Below are 21,546 nucleotides of genomic sequence, written 5' to 3'. Positions count from 1 at the left end.
CTTATACATGGAATCTAAAAATAATCAGAAACAAACCCAAACTCATAAGAAAAGAGATCAAACTTGAGGTTATCAGAAGCACAGAGTGTGGGGCAGGGGAAGTGGAGGAAGGTGATCAAAAGGCACAGACTTCCAGTTTCAGATACAATGAACAACATGATGACTATAGCTAACACTTCTGTATGATACAAAAGTTCTGAAGTGAGAAAATCCTAAGAGGAAAATTTTCTCATCACAAAAAGAAAAATTTTTTCCTCTTTTCTTTTTATTCTATGTATATAAGAAGTTAAATGTTAGCTGATGCTATTGTAATCATTTCACAATATATGTAAATCAAACCAGCATGCCTGACATCTTAAAATTATACAGTGATATATGTCTATTTCTCAATAAAAGTGAAAAATAAAATTACATTTGGTTAGTAGCATACTCTGGAATTTCTGGAGTCAGATAAGGTAAAAGAAAAAGATTTTTAGAGATGTCAAAACTTAGAACTGGCTCACTAGTCCTCCTCAGGGACTGAAATACTAAAAACAAAATTTTTAGTATGTTAAGATGAGAGTTTACTGGATGAGCCAATTTTCACACCAAAATAAAGATCAAGTTAAGCAATCAAACACAAAAAAACTTGAATCCTGAGTCCTGACACTTTTGAAATCTAAGAAAATAGATGAGCAAATACTAAGTATGGTTGATGTGATAAAATCAACCATGTAGGATTTAAGAAGAAATATATATATATATTTCAAAGACAACAAACTACTATAAAAAATGGAATAAGAGGGAGAAGGAAACTTTAGTTATTAATTATTCTAATTGGGGCTCTTACACCAAAGAATCTAGGCAATAGGTTTCAGTTAGCTCTGCCCCTTAGGAACTGGGAATTTAAACTCCTCAAACCTCAGATATATCCTTCATAAGGCTAGAATAATGATAGTAACCTACCTTATGGCGTGCTTGTGAGGACTAAACGATGTAATAAAAATTATGCTCTGAGATCTAAGATCAAGGATTGAATTAAGTTCTCAACAAAAGGTTGATAATGATAATGATTCAGTTCTTTAGTCCAGTTTCATAATTGCTTCAATACAATGCAATGATGGGGGGGAATCTAGGAGTTAAGAGCTCTCAAGTTTGTATCATTTTTTAACTAGCAGAGTTGCATCAATGAAGTCATTTGGACTGAATTTTCTCATATTTTTAGTACATTTTTAGTCCCCCAATGCTCAGATATACTGCACCTCTTTATGCAATATAAAATTAATGAATAGTTATCTCTGGAAAGCAAAATACATGCCACATGACAACAATCTCACTTTTTCCCATAAGTAACAGAAAAAGTTTAGTTGAAAAAAAACACCTGTAAACTATTAAGAAAAAAAGAAAATATCATTTTTCAAGTATTTGAACATTATTTGTCACACTTAGGTGGATTGAGTCATACAGATTTGAATAGTCTACATGTATGGTAGAAGTTAAAATCTGATTTGACATTTTCTTGGCCTACTGTTTGAGAATTTTTAGAGTAATTCTTCATAAAACCTGATAGGAAACCATTGTTTTGAAGAACTGCCTCTTGAAACCTTGCCCTTTTTATCCTGATGAAAACACTGTACCTCCCTGTTTGTTTCATTTTCACCAAGTTACTTGAACAGGTACACTTGCTTCCAGAAACACTTGAAAATATTGACTTTAATCATACATTAATTGAGAAAAAATTCAACTGAGAAAATGACTCAAGAAAATGAACAAAATGTAGAGAGTTATCTCAAACAATCTTAGAGAAAAAAAATTTTTTTTAATACAAACTAAATTAATTTTGAAAGTTGTGTATATGTGTATGCTCAGCTGTGTCCAACTCTCTGCAGCCTCATGGACTGTAGTCCTCCAGGTTCCTCTGCTCATGGAATTTTCCAGGCAAGAATACAGGAGCAGGTTGCCATTTGCTACTCCAGGGAATCTTCCTAACGCAGGGATCAAACCCACGTCTCTTGCATCTCCTGCATTGGCAGGTGGATTCTTTACCACTTCCCTGGTGACTCAGACAGTAAAGGATCTGCCAGCAATGCAGGAGACCTGAGTTCAATCCCTGGGTCAGGAAGATCTCCTCCAGAAGGGAATGGCTACCCACTCTGGTGTTCTTGCCTGGTGTTCTGCCTGACCAGAGGAACCTGGCAGGTTAGTCCATGGGGTTGCAAAAAGTCAGACTAGACTGGCAACTAACACTTTCACTTTTTCTTTACTACTAGGGCTACCTAAGACTGAAAGTTAATAGACAATAAATGGAAGACACACCACAGTTTCTGGTTTGAGGTTTTTAAAGTGTACATTTAGTTGGGGATGGTGGTGGTGGTTTAGTCGCCAAGTTGTGTCCAACTCTTGTGACCCCATGGACTATAGCCTGCCAGGCTCCTCTGTCCATGGGATTATCCAGGCAAGAATACTGGAGTAGGTTGCCATTTCCTTCTTCAGGGGATCTTCCTGACCGAGGAATCGAACTCAGATCTCCCGCACTGCAGGCAGATTCTTTACCAACTGAGCTACAAGGGAGGCCCAGTTGGGGATACAGAATAAGATATATGGACAAAAGATCATCTAATTTCTTAGGAAAATATTTAAAGAAACATGCAAATTTTATGGTATTTCCCCTTCATGTTTGAAGTACCTTCCATGGGAAAGCAGTGTGAATTTATTTTTATTTGGGAAATTTTAAATTATTCTGGTACTACTACTACTATTGTTATTTTCAGAGTCAAAGTAAAAGAAAACTGAAAAGTAGAAAGTAATCATTCTCATCATAAAACACTTTCTTTTTGTATCATTTTTAAAATTATGCTATACCTGTAAATATTATTTTACAGAGTTGGGTGAATTTTTCTGTTAACACTTCTAATTGTCTGATTTTTATGTTAGTGAGACTATATTATTTATAATTAAAATTTATTTGTAAGTAACTAAGGAATAACATAATTATTTCATTAAGTGAGATATATACCAAATTGTGGATGAAAAAAATAATTCATCTTACACAAAAAATTTTCTAAGTTACACAGGAAGAGTTTCTCGTTGAGAGAAGGCTGGCATTAGAATAAATTACTGAGGTTGGCTAGAGATTATAAATCTTTGGAAATATTTATATGTCAAATAAACAGTGATGGGATGTGTATATTTTTCACTTTGCGTATATGTCGATATTGATAAATACATAAATAAATATTTACTTATTATTTATATGTTTCTCACTTCATTTAATCTTTTGCTCAGAAATGAACATCTTGAAAGGTTTACCCAAATCATTCTATTTAAAATAGTCCCATTACTTTATATTATTTTTGTTTGTAGCACTCTATGGCTATCTAATATTAATATTTTATATTTATTTATACACTTATTTTGGAGAAGGAAATGGCAAGTCACTCCAGTATTCTTGCCTGGAGAATTCCACGGATGGAGGAGCATGGAGGCTACAGCCCATGGGTTCGCAAAGACTTGGACATGACTGAGCGACTAGCACACACATATACTTATTTTTTCCCCTCTCAATAATATAAGTTCCATGTTAGTAGGGACTTTGTTTTGGGCTTCCCTGGTAGCTCAGCGGTAAAAAATCTGCCTGTGATGCAGGAGCCCCTGGAGATGAAGGTTCTGTTGCTAAGTAAGGAAGATCCCTTGGAGGAGGGCATGGCAACCCACTCCAGTATTCTTGTCTGGAAATCCCATGGACTGAGGAGCCTGATGGGCTACATACAGTCCATAGGGTCGCAGAGTCAGACGCAACTGAAGCAACTTAGCACTCAGGCACAGGGATTTTATTTACTAGTGTATCCCAGAGTCTATTAAAATGACTGGAATACAAACATGATCAGTAAAAATATATTTGACTAAATGAGTGAAAAACTGTCTTCCCTAGTAGAGGTTGTTGTTGAGAGCCAGGACATTCACATTCTCCAGCAAAATATTTTGCCTTGTAAATAGCTGGCTTATAATGGATAACTAATGAATTTTATTTTAATGCTATAAAAATCCTTAGAGGAGAAAGATAATATGAAATTAGGTGGAAAATATTTAGAGTTCTCACTTCCTAAGATGTCACTTATCTAATGTAGGCATGTTGTATAACCTAATGTAATGTTCAGATTTCTCCTATTAGCTCATACAAATTCATTTTCCAAATGATGAACTATATGAGCAAAACTATACATATTGATATTTCTCAGTGCTTGACTTTGCCTCTTATTGAAACTCCTTTTCAGTGGAATTATCTGCCTCTGGTCCCTATCCACTCCTCAACAACACCACCACTTCAAGAGCTCAGGAAGGCTGAATAACATTTCATGATCTAACTTGGATTATCAAATTTTAATCTCTGTGTGACCCTCTTTTTAGTTTCCATTTTATATTATGGATCTGATCAATTCCTTAGCTTACCTTACTCTCTCTCTCTAAATTTAGAGGTTAATATCAACTATATTAATAGGCATCAATATTAACTTATTAACTATTAATAGATAGGCATGAAGTTCCCTTTCATATCTTACTTCCTATATTTTATATGATATATTATCTCTTGGAATTGTAACTAGCATAATTAGATAACTGGGGATAATACATTCAAATTACTTTTATTTAAAACGTATGTTTCTAAAAACAATTTTAACTTTAAAACAAGTCATTTGATCATAGAACAACACTCAGGAACATGATCTGCTCACTAAGAGCCAATGTTTATTTACACATCAACACCTTCTAAATTAAATAATTACTTAGTTATTATAGCAAAGCTAAATTAGAATTGATTTTAGTTACAATTGGGTTGGGCTTCCCTGGTGGTTCAGTGGTAAAAGATACACCTGCCAACACAGGAGACTCCGGTGGGATCCCTGGGTCAGGAAGATTCCCTGGAGAAGAAAATAGCAACCTACTCCAGTATTCTTGCTTGGAAAATACCTTGGACAGAGGAGCCTCATGGCTATAGTCCATGGGGTCGCAAAAGAGTTGGACCCAATTTAGCAACTAAACAACAATTGGATTACCTTCTAATAATTTTTATTTGTCTAAATTATATTACAGCATAACGATTTAGTAATCTAAATTTTTCTTTCAAGCTGAGACCTATTTACTATCATATACACTACTTTTTTCATGCTACTAGATTTATTATCTGTTGTTATGTGTTGCAACTAGTATTACCTGCCAAATGAAAAAAATAAAAAAGAAAACAGAGATTCAGGGAGATAAATTATTCAAACATTGGTAACATTTTATTTTCCTCTTAGTTACAAAACTGTGAAAAACTGAGATCCTTTATATATAAATGAAGTACTAAATTGTGTTATCTTTACATTTTTAAACAATATCAATCACACCTTGTCTCTTTTTGTATCTGTTTTAGCACTAAAATTGACATTGTCTCACATCATTACAGTCTATTTTTTAATAGCTTTAATTTTCCAACAGTTTTTCCAGTTATCTACTACTGCATACCAGACAAACTTAAAGCTTATGGCTTAAAGCAACAACTGCTTTATTGTATCTCAAAATTCTGTAGGTTGACTGGGCTCAGCTGAGAAGTTCTAATGTACTACCTCATGTTGACCAGGGCCACAGTCATGCTGAAACTGCACATCTCATATTGGACTTGAACACATGTACCAGGACTCAAATCTAGCCAAAACTCAGTCTGAGACTTGAACTCATGAGCTGGGACTCAAACCAGCCAGAACCACTGTTTTTTATTTGAGATCACACACCTGGTCTCAGAACATAATAAAGCTCAGGTTCTTTAGGTCTCGGGTTTCCCTGTGGCTCAGCTGGTAAAGAATCTGCCTGCAATGTGAGAGACCTGGGTTCAATCCCTGGGTTGGGAAGATCCCCTGGAGAGGGGAAAGGCTGCCCACTCCAGTATTCTGGCCTGGAGAATTCCATGGACTGTAGAGACCATGGGGTCGCAAAGAGTCGGACACGACTGAGTGACTTTCACTTTCTTTATGCCTCATTGAGGAATGAATTCAGTGAGAGACAAAGTGACAGATAAGTAGAGGATTTACTTAGAGAGAAACACACTCCACAGACACTGTGTGGACCATCTCAGAAGGCAAGAGGCCCCAAAATATGTTAGTTTTTATGGGCTGGATAATTTCATAGGCTAATGACTGGGAGGATTATTCCAACTATATTGGGGAAAGGGACGAGATTTCTAGGAACTGGGCCACTGCCAGTTTTTGGCCTTTTATGGTTGGCCTAAGAACGGTCATGGAACTGGTGTGTCACTTAGGATACTAATGCATTACAATGAGGGTATAATGAGGCTCAAGTTCTACTGGAAGTTGAATCTTCCACCATCTTGGGTCTAGTTAGTTCCAACCAGTTTTTGTCATGCCCTATGGCTATGTCATTCTTTTAAGGTTGTGCCCTGTCCCTTTCTCTCCTGTTTCAATCTGGGGGCTCACTTGGGCTGGAATGTGCTAGGAGGCTCACTCACATGGCTGACAATTGATCCTGGTTATCAGAAACATCATTTTTAACAGTGAAGATTTATACTCCATTATAAGAGAAAAATCTCTAGATGGTGGAATTGCATGTGATTTTTACTTTCTTTTCTTCCCCCTTATCTGTAATGTCTAATTACCTTGTGCACATATATTGCTTTTGTGGCAGGATATTACTCCGTAATTATTATTCATAATAGTAAAAAGTATCTTTCTAAATCAGATTAGCATTGTATATACCAGCAAAAAATAAATAGTACAGTATTTAAAGAGTAAAATCACAGGGACTTTATATGTAGTTTAGACGATTTAACAGAAGTTTTTAAAGAGTGCTCTGTCCTTTAAGTAGCATTAACTCTGTAAAAGTTAAAATGTTAATTCCTATCTTATAATTAAATAATATTTAAAGCATATCTTTCTTTTCTTCCTTTCCCTTCTCTTTCCCTTCCACCCACCTAAGTATAGAGTAGGAAAACATTTCAGTGCTTTTTAAATTTTTCTGCTAATTTTTACATTGAAAAGAACAAAGTTAAGAATATCCTTAATAATCAGGTTTAGGGACAGATGGCCATACAAAAATAACCAAGTTTGCCAAAATGATGGCAAAGATGCCACATTTCTCTGAACATTTTCACTGAGCAACAGGAATGCAATTCAAGGTTTTTATGCTCCCTTCCTCAGAGCTGAAGAGTGTGGTGAAATAAAAGTATGAGATCAGTTAATATTTTCCCTATTTATTTCATTTGGATTAGTTAAACTAGAGACTTACATGAATAATTCGACCTCTTTCTCAGTAGTCTAGTTTTTAAAAACCTGCCAGGAAGTTCCCTGGTGGTTCAGTGGCTAAGATTGCACTCTCCCAATGCAAGGGGCCTGGGTTTCAACTAGATCCCCACATTCTGCAACTAAGGGTTCACAAGCCACAAGTAAAAGAGCCTGCCTGTGCAACTAAGACCTGGTATAGTCAAACAATTTTTTTTTTACAAAAACGAAAACCAACCCCACTCCCACTAGGCTGTTATCCTCAGTGCTATCAAAATTGTTGTTGCTATTGTTGTTCACTAGCTTTGTTCGTAGAGATGCTTCCTAAGGCCCACTTGACTTTGCGTTCCAGGATATCAGCCTCTAGGTGAGTGATCACACCATTGTGGTTATCTGGTTCATGAAGATCTTTTTTGTACAGTTCTTCTGTGTATTCTTGCCACCTCTTCTTAATATCTTCTGCTTCTGTTAGGTCTGTACCATGTCTATTTTTTATTGTGTCATCTTTGCATGAAATGTTCCCTTGGTATCTCTAATTTTCTTGAAGAGATCTCTAGTCTTTACCATTCTATTCTTTTCCTCTATTTCTTTCATTGATTACTTAAGAAGTCTTTCTTATCTCTCCTTGGTATTCTTTGGAACTCTGCATTCAAATGGGTATATCTTTCTTTTTCTCTATAACCTGGAATGTGAAGTCAAGTGGGCCTTAGGAAGCATCACTATGAACAAAGCTAGTGGAGGTGATGGAATTCCAGTTGAGCTATTTCAAATTCTAAAAGATGATGCTGTGAAAGTGCTGCACTCAATATGCCAGCAAACATGGAAAACTCAGCAGTGGCCACAGGACTGGAAAAGGTCAGTTTTCATTCCAATCCCAAAGAAAGGCAATGTCAAAGAATGTTCAAACTACCACACAATTGTACTCATCTCACACACTAGCAAAGTAATGCTCAAAATTCTCCAAGCCATGCTTTAATAGTATGTGAACCATGAACTTCCAGATGTTCAAGCTGGATTTAGAAAAGGCAGAGGAGACATAGATCAAATTGCCAACATCCGTTGAATCATAGAAAAAGCAAAAGAGTTCCAGAAAAACATCTACTTCTGCTTTATTGACTACACCAAAGGCTTTGACTGTTTGGATCACAACAATCTGTGGAAAATTCTTAAAGAGATGGGAATACCAGACTGCCTTACCCATCTCCTGAGAAATCTGTATGCAGGTCAAGAAGCAACAGTTAGAACTGTACATGGAACAACATACTGGTTGCAAATCAGGAAAGGAGTACGTCAAGGCTGTATATTGTCACCCTGCTTATTTAACTTATATGCAGAGTACATTATGCAAAATGCTGGGCTGGATGAAGCACAACCTGGAATCAAGATTGCCAGGAGAAATATCAATAACCTCAGATATGCAGATGACACCACCCTCGTGGCAGAAAGTGAAGAAGAACTAGAGAGCCTCTTGATGAAAGTGAAAGAGGAGAGTGAAAAAGTTGGCTTAAAGCTCAACATTCAGAAAACGAATATCATGCCATCTGGTCCCATCACTTCATGTCAATAGATGGGGAAACAATGGAAATAGTGACAGACTACTTTTCTGGGCTCCAAAATCACTGCAGTTGGTGACTGGAGCCATGAAATTAAAAGATGCTTACTCCTTGGAAGCAAAGTTATGACCAACCTAGACAGCATATTAAAAAGCAGAGACATTACTTTGCCTACAAAGGTCCATCTAGTCAAAGCTATGGTTTTTCCAGTGGTCATGTATGGATGTGAGAGTTGGATTATAAAGAAAGCTGAGTGCTGAAGAATTGATGCTTTTGAACTGTGGTGTTGGAGAAGACTCTTGAGAGTCCCTTGGACTGCAAGGAGATCCAACCAGTTAATCTTACAGGAAATCAGTCCTACTATTCATTGGAAGGACTGATGCTGAAGCTAAAGCTCCAATACTTTGGCCACCTGACGTGAAGAGCTGACTCACTGGAAAAGACCCTGATGAGGGAAAGATCAAAGGCAGGAGGAAAAGGGAATGACAGAGGATTAGATGGTTGGATGGCATCACTGACTTGATGGACATGAGATTGAGCAAGCTCTGGGATTTGGTGATGGACAGGGAAGCCTGGCATGCTGCAGTCCATGGGGTCGCCAAGAGTCAGACATGACTGAGCAACTGAACTGAACTGACTGTTGTTCAGTCACTAAGTCATGTCCAACTATTTGTCACCCCATGGACTGAAGCACATGAGGCTTCTCTGTCCTCTACTATTTCCTGGAGTTTGTTTAAATTCATGTCCATTGAGTCAGTGATGCTATCTAACCATCTCATCCTCTGTTACCCCCTTCTCCTTTTGCCATCAATCTTTCCCAGCATCAGGGTCTTTTCTAATGAGTCGGCTCTTTGCATCAGGTGGCCAAAGTATTGAAGCTTCAGCTTCAGCATCAGTCCTTCCAATGAATATTCAGGACTGATTTCCTTTAGGATAGACTGGCTGGATCTCCTTGCAGTCCAAGTGACTCTCAAGAGTCTTCTCCAGCACCACAGTTTGAAAGCATCAATTCTTTGGTGCTTAGCCTTTTTTATGGTCCAACTCTCACATCTGTACATGACTACTGGAAAAATCACAGCTTTGACTATACAGGTCTTTGTCAGCAAAGTGATGTCTCTGCTTTTTATATGCCATCTAGGTTTGTAATAGTTTTCTTCCAAGAAGCAAGTGCTTTTTAATTTCATGGCTGTAGTCACTGAACATAGTGATTTTGGAGTCCAAGAAAAGAAAATCTGTCAGTGCTTCCATTTCTTCCCCTTCTATTTGCCATGAAGTGATGGGACCAGATGCCATGATACTAGCTGTTTGAATGTTGAGTTTTAAGCCAGTTTTTTCACTCTCCTCTTTCACTTTCTCATGAGGCTCTTTAAGTTCTTTTTTGCTTTCTGCCTTTAGAGTAGTTTCATCTGCACATCTGAGGTTATTGATATTTCTCCCCGTAATCTTGATTCCAGCTTGTGATTCATCCAGTCAAGCATTTCCCATGATGTACTCTGCATATAAGTTAAATAAGCAGGGTGACAATATATAGCATTGTCATACTCCTTTCCCAATTGTGAAACAGTGTTTCTATGTAAGGTTCTAACTGTTGCTTTTTGACCCACATACAGGTTCTTGGGAGTCAAGGAAGGTGGTCTGGTACCCCCATCTCTTTAAGAATATTTCATAGTTTGTTGTGATCAACAGTCAAAGGTTTTAGCATAGTCAATGAAACAGAAGTGTAGATATTTTTCTGGAACTCCTTTGCCTTCTCCATGATCCAAGGAATGCTGGCAATTTGATCTCTGTTTCCTCTGCCTCTTTGAAACCCATCCGTACATCTGGAAGTTCTTGGTTCACATACTGCTGAAGTCTAGCTCTAAGGATTTTGAGTATCACATGCTACCTTGCTAGCATGTGAAATGAATACTATTGTCAGTTCAGTTCAGTCGCTCAGTCGTGTCCGACTCTTTGCGACCCCATGAACAGCAGCACGCCAGGCCTCCCTGTCCATCACCAACTCCCAGAGTTTATCCAAACTCATGTCCATCGAGTCAGTGATGTCATCCAGCCATCTCATCCTCTGTCGTCCCCTTCTCCTCCTGCCCCTAATCCTTCCCAGCATTAAGGTCTTTTCCAATGAGTCAACTCTTCCCATGAGGTGGCCAAAGTACTGGAGTTTCAGCTTCAACATTAGTCCTTCCAATGAACACCCAGGGCTGATCTCCTTTAGGATGGACTGGTTGGATCTCCTTGCAGTCCAAGGGACTCTCAAGAGTCTTCTCCAACACCACAGTTCAAAAGCATCAATTCTTCGGCACTAAGGTTTCTTAAATTACTCCATCTTTCAGCTTCCTCAGCTGTAAAATAATGAATCACATCCTTGGATGTTTTCTAACTTTGAAATGATTTTACTCCAGATATGAGAAAGTGACAGTAGCTGTGACTTCCTAAGAGGTCTTGGTTCTTACTTTTCACTCGGTTCACACCCTCTCTCAGTACCCCATACACAGTTCAACTCAGTATCCTTTGTTAACTTCTATTAAGCTAAACGTAGTTTTTTACTTAAATGATAAATTAGTTCAGTCAGTGGTCGATTGAGGACTTTGAATTTACTAAAATATTACTTTAATCCAAGGAATCAGTAATTCTAAATCTCCAGGGAAATATGGGATTCCATTCTTCCGATTTTGGTCAGAGGACTTCCAAATACTCAGGAAAGGCAACTACAGGCATTAAAAAGAGAAATTACACATTTTAAAATCAGAAACTGGTAGGAACTTCTGAGAATCAACAGAACAGTCTTTTGGAGAAATGATAAGAACTATGAGATTAAAATGTTATTTTTTTTAAAGTACTGTTGTGTCTTTTAGTTCATTTTGGTGAAATCCAAATCTCTAAACTCTTTTCATTCATTCACACATTCAACATTCACTGTATTAAGTACTAAAATTTATATTAAGTACTAGAATATGGAAGCAAGACGTCCTCATTACATTCGTGAATCTTAAAACTTCTTCACTTATAGAAGGGGAGCATCTTCAGAAAAGATCAATTAGCAACTTGTCTGTTTCTATAATGAAAATATCTCCAAAATGTGTTAATAGATTTACAAAGCCATTTAAAAAGGGTGCTAGTGAAAAAAGGTAGAGATGAGAGCCATTTTCTTGTCCTGAGGATGTATTTTCTATATTTAGAGTATTGTCAATGAATACAGACAATGTATTCATTGTCTGTAAAAATGATCTTTGGAGGGGTAGAGGTGAAGGGAGAGAATTTATGTAGACAAGCTGACAAAGGAACATATCTTTGCAATTCTGTATTAAATTCCACTTTATCGAACTAACTGCCTTTATTAGTGAGGTCTCCAGTTCCTTCACTGCATCTGTACTTTGTTACGTGGCTTGGTTTCTAAAGATGGTTAAGCTTTATGACACCAGCTACACCTCAGCAAAGTGTGTGTACGTTATTCCTTGACAGGGCTCCTTCCCCAAATCCCTGCCATAATGTTTGGTTGGATAAGTCATAGACATCAAAGATCCCTACCCTCACTTTTTAAAATCTCTTCCTTAAAGTTTAGTTCACAGCTAGTCCATCTCCCCTTGATCCTGCTCCTTTGATCCTGTGTCGGCTCCAAATGGCCATCCAGAGTTGAGGATCTCCCAGACTGTTTTATAGTGCTATAGGGAGGTATTAGTCTCTTATCACAGAATCTTTCCCAGAGAAGTTGCCAATCCAATCATAACATTCTTTTCTTCCCCTCAAAATCTCCACCCTAGTATAGGGATCACATTGTGTATCCATTAAGAAACCATTACATAGCCTCTCTCTGAAGCTAAAGTGATGAGAGTGTAGGAAGTAATCTTTACAGAAAAGAATAAGATTATAGGAAATCCAGTATTTGAGAAAATCTTGGCCATTGCATTGTTGAACCAAACAGAGGAAAAGACAGATGCAGAGTACCCAACTTGGGTAATAAAAAGCTGCTGTCAAACTTTTACAGAAAGGAGACAATCTTAATTTTATCTTTGTCCGTATCTCCGAGATAAATATTGCTGAGCAGCAAATGATGCTAACTCTCTGTTATAAAGTCTGAATGATAAACAATTCCTGCTGGGAACATTGAGAGTACTGGGCAATTGTATTTAAAGCCCTGATACACCTGTCTGATATAAAGGAAGTGGCTATTCCAATTCAGACAAGATTCAACGCAGATATGAAAGATGGAGAAATGAATGGAATAATTAAGTAATTTTAAAAGAGATTTGATCTCTTTAATCTGTTTTAATCTCTTTAGAGATCTTCTTTGGCCACATATGCCTAAGGATTTTACCAGAGAATTAAGAATGGAAGTTCCAAAGGACTTCATTGTTTAGAGCAGGTTGTATTTATTGTTATTCTAGAGGATGAGATGGTTGGATGGCATCACCAATTCAATGGACATGAATTTGGGCAAATTCTGCCAGATGGTGAGGGACAGGGAAGCCTAGTATGCTCCAGTCCATGGGGTCTCAAAGAGTTGGACACGACTTGGCGACTGAACAACAACAACATAGTAATTTACATATTTTTTCAAGTCTTGGTGTATATTTGTTTAATTTCAAGATATTCTTACTGTTTAAAATAAAATCCCAAGTAAAATAACTCTACACTAAAGGCAGTTAGGTAATCTGATAGAAACAAAGGAATGGCTAACAGTCACAAGTCCTGAATACCTGGAGAAGCAGAGCCCTCAAAGAATAGTATTTTAATACAACTGATTCCTGCTGAGTTGTGCAGCAACCTTTCATGGACCCTGCTATCAGTTGGCCAATAGGAGTAAATTTTTTACAGTAATTTGGGTTGTCAGTGAGCTAAAATATTTATGTACCTCCATTGTACCTGAGAGAATTTCTGGTTCTCTAAACAAAACTGTGGGACAGGAATTATAAGTAGCAATAAAAATTAGCACCACTTAAGATAATACTAAAAGAAACAGATTCAGAATATAGATTTTAAAAGTGTTTTAATTAAAATATTAACTAAATCAATAGTGGAACTGAGAACTTAATGCATCCTCTAGACTTAAGGTGTATTTGTTTTCTCCTGATTTCAGATGTATGAGCCACTCTTACTCAACTCCTTAAGACCCATTTCAAATACCACCTCTTTGCTGAAGCTGTCTTTGTCCTCTCTCTGCAAATACAGGCACTTGCTCCAGCTGTACTCACTGTTCTCTACATGGACTCTTAGAACACTTTGTACATAGCTCTGTCATAATTTATTATTAGAGTGAGCTGTTGTTACGTATTCCTTTCCCACTAGCTGTGAAATTATCTAAGGCATGGACAGCATTTTATTAGTATGTTTACCTCAGTGCTTAATACAGTGTCTAAAACTGAGTGGTCACTAATTAAATATGAAGTTTGGTGGAATGGTGGATCTGCAGCCAGTTACACTAAAAAGTGACCATGGATAACACTAGCAGCTGCCATAGATAACATTTGTTAGCCATAAAAATTCTACATTATTTATTTATCTTTGGTCCCTTAGATCATTCTCCACGTTTTGTCTTCAAAATTCTCTGTGGATTATGTTCAGCCAAAAGACAAAATGCCTACTGACTTAAATTAAACAGACTTCTCTTCTGTTAAGGGCTCTTTAAGCAAGTTGCAGAATTTGATGCCTTTATACAGCCATGGAAATAAATTATAAAATGTAATATAAAATAGATGGTATGTCTGGATCAAACTTTTAAATTGTATTTTATGTAAAAGTGCTATGATTCATCAGGAAACAGCTCAACCACTAAGAAACAAACAAATGGAAAAAAGTGTGAGCAGCTACTGAAGCACCGTACATGATGGGTCATGTCCTTCAGAGTACCTGATAAAGGGTTTTAAAGGGCTTCTGACTGACGACTAAAGGAGTTCATCTTTATTACCCTTGTAAGACTAAAAGAATATATTGCTGTTAAATAGTGGCCAGCTGACAACAGGGAGTCTTGAAGTCTTCTACTGACTTTATTTTGAAGTACCCTAACTAAAGTTGCTTACAAAAACCTAGCTCACTTGTGGGAAAGTTCCAATAATCATGAACACATGGTGATCATTAGACTCACTAGAAATAAAGTTTTCCTTTTTGTGTGTGTATTTATAACCAATTGTTTATAGCACTATTAATGTACTGTTTTTACTGGTATTTGTTTAGATGGAAACTATGAAAATTTTGGTTAGGTACAAAAGGTAAAGAATTACTTTGGGATTTCACCGATCTTTTCAGTCTAGCCCACACACAGAAGGGAACACTATCACAGATATCCTCAGCTAATGAAAGGATTACAGTGTAGAGAAGGTACTGGCTTAGCACTGAAGTCTAATTTTAAATATCCTGTAATGTTTGGTAATTAAACAATTATTCCTACTAGGAAAACAAGGGCATCCCTCATTCACCAGCAAGATATTAAGGATAGCATCAATCTCGATCAATACCAGAAGGCGTTTTCCTTTTTTTGTTAAAATTGAGAAGCAGATTTTAAAATGTATACAGAAATGTAAGAACCCAGCATATCCAACACAGTCATGAGAAAGGAGACTAAAGTTAGAGCATTTATATTACCTGATTTCAAAACAAAATATAAAGCTACAATTATTTGAGGGCTTCTCTGGTGGCTCAGTGGCAAGGAATCTGTCTGCCAATGCAGGAGACTCAGGTTCAATCCTTCGGTCAGGAAGATCTTCTGGAGAAGGAAATGGCAACCCACTCCAATATTCTTGACTGGGAAATCCCATGGACAGAGGAACCTGGTGGGCCACAGTTCATGCCATTGAAAAAGAGTTGGATACAACTTAAAGACTAAACAGCAACAACAATTACTTGAATAGTGTTGTACTGGCATATGGATCAACAGATAGATAAATGATAAAATAAAGAGCTCAGAAACTGACTTACACTTTCATTCAGTTTGTTGGTTTTTGACAAAGGCTCCAAAGCAATCTGTAAGAAATGAAAATCTTTTCAGCAAATGGTGCTAGAAAAAAATAGATATCCATATGAAAAGAATATACAAAACTTTAACTCACACTATTTGCAAAAATTAATTTAAGATGGATCATAAACCTAAAATGTAAAAGCTAACATTATAAAAATTTTATAAGGAAATATAACAAAATACATTTGTGACCTGGGGGTAGACAAAGATTTCTCATAAAAGGCAGTAATAACCATAAAACAAAAAATGACAGCTTAGAACTAATCAAGATAATAATTTCTACTCATAAAAATGTATCATGAAGAAAATAGACAAGATACAGAATGTGAAAAAAGTATTTGTAAAACTGATGTCTACTAAAGAACTGGTATCCTTTATTATAAACATAGATATGACCATATCAAGAGTATAGTGGTTTTCTTTGCAGTTAATTGATAGGAATTTAATGAGAAACAGTAGCCAGGTCAGCCTTGGTCAAAGGAAGCTCAGGTTGTTGAGCTCATGCATAGCCCTTATCCTTGTCATCATGGCCACTTTTTCTCTCAGTTCATTGAGCAACCACTGAGGGGGTTGGGGAAAGAGGCATCTAGCCAAGAAGCAAGTGGAGAGAGCAGGTCAAGAGACAGAATTGTTTAGATTGCTTCATTTCCTCCATTAGAGTATCAAGAGCTTGAAGAACTTGTCTCACAGAGCCCTCCTGTAGTACAGAAACACTTCCTACCCAATAACAGAAAAGCAGCCAAGCTTGCTGATACTCAAAGGCAGAAGGGAGAAATGACACAGGGAGAGGAAAACAAACAAAAAGTCATTTTTTCTGGTCCCAGGGGAGAAAAGGAGGAGACAGCAAGAAAGAAAGGTAAGCACGAGCTGAGTGTATGAACACCTCCTCTGGTCCTCCATCTTCTGACTTAGTTTAAGAAAGAGGATTAGATGATTTAGAAAAGTGAAGGCAAGATGGGGTTGGGGAGAGGATAGTGTGGCTGTTTCTCAATCTCTTAAGTTACAGAAAGAATTTACCTTGTGTAATGCTCTTGTAAGAAATGTGTAATGCTCTTGTGGGAAATGGCAACCCACTCTGGTATTCTGCCTAGAGAATTCCATAGACAGAGGAGCCTGGTGGGCTACAGTCCATGGGGTCGCAAAGAGTCAGACACAACTGAGTCATTAACACTTTGATGGGCTTCTCTGGTGGCTTAGTGGTAAAGAATCCGCCTGCAATGCAGGAGACTCAGGAGATGCAAATTCAATCCCTGGGTTGGGAAAATCCTCTGGAGGAGGGCATGGCAACCCATTCCAGTATTCTTGCCTGGAGAATCCCATAGAGAAGCCTGAAAGCTACAGTTCAGAGGGTCGCAAAGTGTCAGACATGAAGTGACTTAGCACAATCCCCTTGTACTACTCTGGGGCTGGGCCATACTTACTTGATGTTCTATGAGATAGGTGAGAGAGGGGTCTTAGGAATTAACTTTCTCAAACCTTGCCACCTTGAGTGACATGGGTGAGCATTGACAGAGGGCTTGCCATGGAGCCAGTTGGAAGGAGCACAGTGAATCCTGGCAGAGGCTTAGGGTTGAGAGACAGAGGATGTGGAAGCACCTCTTGAGTCTGCAGCCAGAAGGAGATGAAGTCAGCTGGGCAATGCCATTCAAAATCCGGGCAAGACAAGAGTTGCCAGTTTACAAGTTATAATATATTAGTTACAGACCAGAATTGGAGACTGCTCTGAGACCAAAGGTAGCCAGGCATGCCCCACAGCTATTCTAAGTCTTCCTTTTCAACACAATCTTGGTAATTCCTTACACTTTTCCTTGGTTAGAATACTTCTTTCCTGAATCCCATATTTCTTTGTTTTCATCCTCAAAATTTTCTGGAGCCTAGTAGTTTCCTGAAGAGGCATGTTTGGGAGGAAAAGTTTCTGAGAAATTGGGCATCTGAAAATGTATTTATTATATACTTATCCCTCAATGAACAGTTTTAGTTTATTTCTGAAGACCCTGTTGCTAAGTCAACAGTTATTAAATGAAAAACTAGTCCCATTAACTTAATGGGGAAAGCAATGATACATTCTTTTCCAATCCAAAATACACATATTACTTTCACAGATAGAAAACTATATCAATTGAGCAATAAAAATGTTTCAGTTCAGTTGCTCAGTCATGTCCAACTCTTTGCGACCCCATGAACCCCAGCACGCTAGGCCTCCCTGTCCATCACCAACTCCCGGAGTTTACCTAAACTCGTGTCCATTGAGTCGGTGATGCCATCCAACCATCTCATCCTCTGTCGTCCCCTTCTCCTCCTGCCTTCAATCTTTCCCAGCATCAGGGTCTTTTCCAATGAGTCAGTTCTTCACATCATGTGGCCAAACTATTGGAGTTTCAGCTTCAATATCAGTCCTTTCAATGAACACTCAGGATTGATCTCCTTTAGGATGGACTGGTTGGATCTCCTTGCAGTCCAAGGGACTCTCAAGAGTCTTCTCCAACACCACAGTTCAAAAGCATCAATTCTTCTGCGCTCAGCTTTCTTTATAGTTCAACTCTCACATCCATACATGACTACTGGAAAAACCATAACCTTGACTAGACAGACCTTTGCTGGCAAAGTAATGTCTCTGCTTTATAATATGCTGTCTAGGTTGGTCATAAATTTTCTTCCAAGGAGTAGGCATCTTTTAATTTCATGGCTGCAGTCACCATCTGCAGTGATTTTGGAGCCCCACAAAATAAAGTCTGTCACTGTTTCCACTGTTTCCCCATCTATTTCCCATGAAGTAATGGGACCGGATGCCATGATCTTAGTTTTCTGAATGTTGAGCTTTAAATCAACTTTTTCACTCTCTTCTTTCACTTTCATCAAGAGGCTCTTTAGTTCTTCTTCACTTTCTGCCATGAGGGTGGTGTCATCTGCATATCTGAGGTTATTGATATTTCTCCTGGCAATCCTGATTCCAGCTTGTGCTTCATCCAGCCCAGCATTTCTCATGATGTACTCTGCATATAAGTTAAAAAAGCAGGGTGACAATATACAAATATTTATATAAAATGCTTATATAAAAATATAAAAAAAGTTTATATAACTAAATATAATAATTTTAAGGTGAATACATGCAAAATGTAATGTAATAAACTTTTATTGTGCTCACCAAGGCATGAAAAGTAGATTTGACAGTGGGTGGTGGCAGGTGGAAGAAAGTACAAGGAAGCAATTCTTTGAGACTTTGGTAAAATAAAGCTAGTATAAGAGCGCTTTAATATGTAAACATAATATAACATAATATACATGCTCTGAAGGGTCATAGAAAAGCTCCTCTTCGTCCTTCTTGGCTGTTTATTTATATTTAAGAATGAAGCCCTAAAATGCTGATGGGGTGAGATGCGTTGATTGGAGGATTATGACCATGTGGTGATTGTAGATGCTTGTTTTAGGATCCTCAAACTATAGAATCTGTGGCACTTTTAGACTGGTTTGCTTCCTCAGAAAGTACTTCTCCAATCTTTGACTAAGGAATGCATATGATAAATGGCATAGGCTTAGCTGTCAGTATTATTTAAGTTAAATATAGGAAGAGGGTTGGGATCTCATAGTTCACTCTGTATTCTTTCAATTAATCATCAAGTCTTTAGTATATGTCTCTAAGTATAGTGGCAGTTGGATTCCATTTCTCCAGAAAACAAATTTCTTTTTAAATACCAGGATGCAGGAAAGTAGACACTAGCAAAAGGTAAGGATGGAATCAAGATGCCTAACTACCTCTTAAAGAGACTTTCAATCTTTCTGTTTTCCTGGGTAACTAATGTCTATGATTCCCAAATCTTTATGGTGCTATGACACTTCTCTTGTGTCATGTGACATCTCTCTTTAAAAAAAAAAAATCTGTTTTTTCTTCTTTGATTAAATCAGTTACCAATTCATCCATCAGATTTCCATCTTCAAAAATTTGTTGATGTATAATATTTTATGTCCCATTATCTCCCATTCCTTTTGCCCCTTCTAATTCACACATTGTTATTCCTTTACAGTAGTTTTGGAAACAGAGAGGGCAAACATGAATTCATCTGTAATCCTTAAGAAGAATTTCTTTCTCACTCTTTTTCTCAGACTCAGTACAAATTTGCTCATATCAAATGACTTTAAGTTAAAATTTCAGTAAAGACTGAAGAGTAAATGTGACAGACTAAAGGGACAAAAAATTAGAACCTAAGAAGTGTTCTAGTTGACCTGAAAGTGAAATTTGGAATAACATGTTATTAGGAGTTCCATTATTATTAAATAATACCACACTGATTAACATGTAGAAGGAAAAACTTCAGATCCAAGTAAGTAAAAAAAAGTGAAAGTCACTCAGTCATGTGTGACTCTTTGCAACCCCATGGACTGTAGCCCACCAGGCTCCATTGTCCATGGAATTCTTCAGGCAAGAATACTAGAGTGGGTAGCCATTCTCTTTCCCAGGGGATCATCCCAATCCAAGCACTGAACCTGGGTATCCTGCATTCAATTAGGGCTCTGCCATTTATTAGCTGTGGGATCTAGAGAAAGTTGCCTTGGTTTCCTCCTTTATAAAGTGAGACTAACTAATGCCTTCTTGATAAGTTTTTTTTGATAATATCAAATGCTTAACTGAATACCTCACTCAAAAACAGTGCTCTATGGTACGTTATTAAATTTGGCTACCTATCATAATATTTTGTGCTCCTGAAGAGTTTTACATTTTATAGTACCATTATTATCATTGTTTTATAAAGGATATATATGGTATCTACAGTATATACACACTGTAGTATGAGTATATTATGTCGTATACAGTACAGGTGAGCAATTTGAAGAGGTACTAGCAACAAGAAACATAAAGAAGGACTGGAATCTAAAGTTTCACCTTTGAAGCCACCTTTTCCTATCCTACTCTACGTGCCAACCACATTGTAAAGATATTTCTATAGTGCTAGCTGATCTATGCCAAAGGAAAAAAACACAATAAAATTCATAGCTGAGATAAACTTTTGAGTGCTATGAAGTGCTGATGTTATAACTTGACAATTCACCTGGCTTTTCCATTGACTGTATTCTCTTTCTCTATGTGATCTTCTTTGGGCTTTTAGCCTAAGGATATCTTCATAACTACAGGCAAACTTCCACAAGAATCCTTGACCAGGAATGACATGTGTAGTATCATGTTCAGGTATTTGCTTGAGGTCCCTATGGGTATAAAATCTAGCAAAGAAACCCTGGAACAATACACCTGCTGGTCCTTCATTAAAATCAACTATGCTGAAGTTCTAAATCTAAAACTTGAACACCAAAAGGAAAATTATAAATATTAAAACCACTTTTTATCATTATCCAAACCAGTTAAATTCCCTTTAATCCAAGGAATAGACCTGTAGTATCTATGCCTGACTATCTATACCATCATGGAGTTACTAATAATTCTCTCATACAAAACCATTTTTTAAAAGTAGGTTTCTCTTTTTCTTTTTAAATTAAATTAAATTAATTAATTTTGGGCTGTGCTCGGTCTTTGTTACTGCATGGGCTTTTCTCTGGTTGAAGTGAGTCAGGTCTACTCTGTAGTGCAGGCTCTTTATTGCAGTGGCTGCTCTTATTTCAGGCTTCAAGGGTGAAGCCTTGTTTCAGGGCTTCACCCTGAAGTCTAGGGTGCCCAGGCTTCAGTAGTTGTGGGTGTGGGCTCAGCAGTTGCAGTTCCTGGACTCTAGAATGCTGCTCAATACTAATAGCTATAGCACATGAGCTTGGTTGCTCCATGGCATAGGATCTTTCTGGACCAGGGATC

The 21,546-nt window shown here is 37.4% G+C and overlaps 1 long non-coding RNA gene across 1 annotated transcript; it reads right to left on the bottom strand.

Annotated features, from left to right (window-relative positions):
* Window positions 1–11,374: 11,374 nt before the first annotated feature.
* Window positions 11,375–20,841, bottom strand: LOC145546133 (uncharacterized). Its single transcript, XR_014082543.1, has 5 exons — window positions 19,192–20,841; window positions 17,984–18,745; window positions 15,713–15,757; window positions 15,380–15,564; window positions 11,375–11,508 (listed from the first exon to the last, which is right to left on the bottom strand). It is a non-coding gene; the product is annotated as an uncharacterized LOC145546133 (long non-coding RNA).
* Window positions 20,842–21,546: the final 705 nt, after the last annotated feature.

Source organism: Giraffa tippelskirchi, chromosome 4, assembly GCF_054371585.1.
Source record: "Giraffa tippelskirchi isolate mGirTip1 chromosome 4, T2T-mGirTip1v1.2.pri, whole genome shotgun sequence".
Classification (NCBI taxonomy): domain Eukaryota; kingdom Metazoa; phylum Chordata; class Mammalia; order Artiodactyla; family Giraffidae; genus Giraffa; species Giraffa tippelskirchi.
This window is presented reverse-complemented; position numbering and strand designations above follow the sequence as displayed.